Here is a 4,710-nt window from a genome sequence, read left to right as displayed (position 1 = left end):
AACTTCCCCATAAACAAAAGAAAAAACATGATGTAAACATTTAATGTGTAACATGGGATACATTTTGTGGGCAGGGGGGGTCAGTAAAAAAATTATATAAGCTTGTAAGAATTGAATAAAAATTGGCAGAGTCTTGAACTCTCCCCAGGAAGAAGGATCCTGTCGTTTTTGTCTTTTCTTTTTCGCCACTTCCCGATTCCTCCGTTTCAAGCCCTGACTCTCTCCTGGAGCTGGACTCCAGCAAACTGAGACAGAAGAAACAATGGGGATATGTGGAATTTTTAACAACCGTTAAATGGAAAAGCATAGACAATTACTGTAGACATGATAAAAGAAACACTTGTACGTTCTTAGACTCGAAGTTTGATAACAGTATCTTTTCATGTGGTGCCAGTTGTGTGTTGATTGGCTAGGTTTCTCCCATAAGTTTTATACAAAAATAGAATTGATAAATCATTTTTTACAAAATTAAAAAAAGAGAGATATTATTGTTTGTATATTTGTCCTTAACAAATCTCTTGTTAAAATGTAACCCGCAGTGTGGTGGTGTAGGGAGGAGGTAGAGCCTAGTGAGAGGTGTTTGGGTCATGGGAGTAGATTCATCATAAATAGATGAATGCCCTCTCTGGGAGGGGGAAATAGGTGAGTTTTCACTCTATTCGTTTCTGTGAGAGCTGGTTGCTAAAAAGAAGACACTCTTGCTTCTTCTCTTGTGGTGTTTCACTGCACATGAAAGCTTCCCTTCCCCTTCTGCCATGAGTGGAAGTCTGAAACCCTCACCAGATGCAAATGCTAGTGCCCTGCTTCTTGTAAAGTATGTAGAACTGAAAGCCAAATATGCTTCTGTTCTTTACAAATTACCCAGTCTCAGGTATTCCTTTGTAGCAACACAAGATGGACTAGAACAGAAGTGCAAGTATAGTGAAAACTACAAAATGTTGTTAATAGAAATTAAATAAAAATCTCAATAAATGAGAAAATTGCTGCATGTTCACAAACAGGAAGAATTAATATTGTTAAGATGAAATTCTTCTTAAATGTATCTGTAAACTTAAAACAATTTTAATCAAAATCTCAGCTGATTTTTTGCAGAAACGAACAAGTTGATCCTCAAATTTATTTGGTAATGCAGGAGACTCTGAATAGCCAAAACAACCTTGACAAAAGAACAAAGTTGGAAGACTCACACTTTCTGATTTTAAAATTTACTACAGAGCTATAGTAATTAAGACAGTGTTGCACTGGCAAAGGATAGACATGTAGATCAGTGGAATAGAATTAAAAATACAGAAATAATACTTTACATTTTGGAAAATAGGTTTCTGATAAAGATGTCAACACAACTTATTAGTGAAAAAATGTCAAACAATGTTGCTGGGACAATTGGATATACACATGCAAAAAAAATTTGAACTCCTACCTCACACCATATACAAAATTAATAAAATTGGTCATAAACCTAAATGTAAGAGCTAAAACTATAAAACTCTTTAAAAATAGACTTGAGTCTTCAAAGATCTGGGTCAGATGATTTCTCAGCTGGATTCTGCCAGATGTACAAGAAAGAGCTGATACCAATCCTATTGAAAGTATTTCAATCAGTTGAGAAGGAAGGAATCCTCCCTAGCTCATTCTATAAAGCCAAAGTCATCCTGGTACTCCAAGATGGCAAAGACCAAACATGGAATGAAAACTTCAACCCAATTTCCCTGATGAATATAGATATAAAAATTCTCAAAAAGGTACTAACGAATCACAGCCAGCAGTACATTACAAGGATCATTCATCATGACCAGATGGCTTCATTCCTGTGATGCAAGCCTGGTTCAACATACACAAATCAATAAATGTAATCCATCACATAACTATCTTAATCATTATCTCAATAGACACAGAAAAAACATTCAATAAAATCCAACATCCCTTTTTCATAAAAAGCCTCAAACACCTAGGCATAGAAGAAACATTCCTCAAAATAATAAGAGCCATCTATGAGAAACCTATAGCCAACATGATACTTAATGGCCAGAAGCTGGAAGCATTCTCTCTAAGAACTGGAACAAGACAAGGATGTCAATTCTTACTACTCCTACTTAACATAGCACTGGAAGTCCTAACCAGATAAATCAGGCAGGAGAAAGAAATCAGATACATCCAAATAGGAAAAGAGGAATTTACATTATCCCTCTTCACAGATGATATGATTCTATACCTAGAAAAAAGTAGACAATCTGTCAAAAACTTCCTTGCACTGATATACAACTTAAAGTTTTGGGTTACAAAATCAGTGCACAGATATAAGTTGCATTTCTATACACCAACAATAGGGAGGCTAAGAACCAAATCAAAAACAGTCCCATTCACAGTAGACACACACACACACACACACACACACACACACACACACACACACACACAATACCTCAGCATTCATCCAACTAAAGAAGTGAAAGATCTTTATAATGACAATTACAAAACACTGCTTAAAGGAATTAATGATGACAAAAACAAATGGAAGAACATCCTATGCTCATGGATTGGAAGAATCAATATTGTCAAGATGTCCATTCTACCCAAAGCAATCTACAGATTCAACACAATCCCCATCAAGCTACCAGCAACAGACCTAGAAAAGACAATACTTAAATTCACATAGAAGCAAAAAAGAACCCCAATAGTGAAAGCAATCCTCAGCAAAAAGAACAAAGCTGGTGGCATCACACTCCCAGACTTCAAACTTTACTGCAAGGCTACAGTAGCCAAAACAGCATAGTACTGGTACAAAAATAGACACATAGATCAATGGAACAGGACAGAGAACCTGAAAATAAAACTACAGACCTTTACCCAACTCAACAAACACTGGGGAAGGAAAATAACATTTAGCAAACTGTGCTGAGAAAACTGACTAACCACATGCAGAAGAATGAAACTGGACCCCTGCCTATCACCATATACCAAAATTAACTCAAAATGGATCAAGGACTTAAATGTGAAACCTCAAACTATAGAAATTTTGGAAGAAAACCCGGGGGACACCCTCCTGGAGACTGGCCTAGGTGATGGATTCATGATCAAGTCCTCAAAAACAAATGCAGCAAAAACTAAAATGGATAGATGGGACCTTATCAATTAAAGAGTTTTTGTACAGCAAAAGAAACCATCAAGAGAGTAAAGAGAAAAACTACAGAATGGGAAAAAAATATGTGCAAGCTATGCATTTGGCAAGGCCTAACATCCTGAATCTATAAGGAACTCAAACAAATTAACAGGAAAAGAAAAACAAATAACCCCATTAAAAAGTGGGCAAAGGACACAAACAAGACTTCTCAAAGGAAGACATATAAGTAGCCAACAATATATGAAAAAATGCTCAACATCATTAATCAGAGAAATGCAGATAAAAAAAACTATAGTGAGAAATCAACTCATACCAATCAGGATGGCTTCACTAAAAAGTTCAAAAACTAAATAATAAGCCACCTTATTAGCCACCAATAAACCAGAATAGGTTTATTATAGTTGTATACATAAACGTTTACTGACACATTTTAATCTTTTCCTGAAATAAGACATATGTTTTTTCTTTTTAAGAATTTTTATAAACATTGCTATAATAATTGTATTACATTCATTGATGTGTTCTTAATTCTCACTGTCATGTACTGGAATCTTTCTTGTAAATTATCTGGTTTTTTTTTCTTTTTAGTTGGAGTCTCACTCTGTTGCCCAGGTTGGAGGGCAGTGGCACACTTATGGCCACCCCAGCATCTACCTGCTGGGCTTCGGCAATCCTTCTGCCTCAGTCTTCCGAGCAGCTGGAACTACAGGTGTGCCACCACACCCAGCTAATTTTTTAAAAAAAATGTATTGTAGAGATGAGGCCTCACCAAGTTGCTTGGGATAGTTTCGAACCTGTGGGCTCAGACAATACACTCACCTCAGCCTCCCAAAGTGCTGGGATTACAGGCTGAGCCACCGAGTCCAGCCAATTATCTGTATTTTTGAAATTAAGACAATCATAGCTGGAATGTGGTAAATATTATCTTAATGACACTATAATATTATTTTTTCATAAATACTACAATGAGTGACCATAAAGTTAATAGTGACCTAAATCACTTTATTATTTAAACAGTATGCAATTTTAACAAGTATTTTTTAATATATAGGAGAAACATTTGACATTTTTTCCATATAATTACAAAGCATGAAATCTTCTGGAGATGACCTTGGCATTTGTTAATGCTTTAGGGTACAAGCATCCTTTTCTGATAATCAAGGATTACTTCAACGTCTTAGATTTATAATGCTAAAATGCTCAAAGAAAATTTAAGTGACCTCAGAAGGTTTTCTAGTTCAAATTGAGATGCTTTTATCCCTTATTTTTCCATTTAAGACAAATTGGGAAATTCTATTCATTAAAAAGATACATATGAATATAATGTATGCATATATTATATACATTATATCTATATTATATAAATATAATATAAGATCTATTTAGCATCCCAATTCTCTAATATACCATGTGTTTTAATATGTGTGTTCCTTCTAAATATTAGAACTAGGATGAAGTGACATTGGTATTCAAAACAAAATATAAAATTAACAAACACAGAACAGTAATGCTGTGCCAATACATCACTTCTGTTTACCCAATATGGCTAGAATTTTCTTCTCAAATGTTAGATAGAAAGATGTGGCTAT

The 4,710-nt window shown here is 34.9% G+C and overlaps 1 pseudogene; it reads left to right on the top strand.

Moving 5' to 3' along the window:
- LOC103255903 overlaps nucleotides 1-477 on the top strand; it is a 7,367-nt pseudogene extending 6,890 nt beyond the window's left edge.
- The last annotated feature ends 4,233 nt before the right edge of the window (nucleotides 478-4,710 follow it).

The sequence above is a fragment of the Carlito syrichta genome, unplaced genomic scaffold, assembly GCF_000164805.1.
Source record: "Carlito syrichta isolate Samal-C Ts95f unplaced genomic scaffold, Tarsius_syrichta-2.0.1 Scaffold288681, whole genome shotgun sequence".
NCBI classification, from domain to species: Eukaryota; Metazoa; Chordata; class Mammalia; order Primates; family Tarsiidae; genus Carlito; species Carlito syrichta.
The sequence above is the reverse complement of the archived record's forward strand: the minus strand, read 5'-3'. Positions and strand labels throughout refer to the sequence as shown.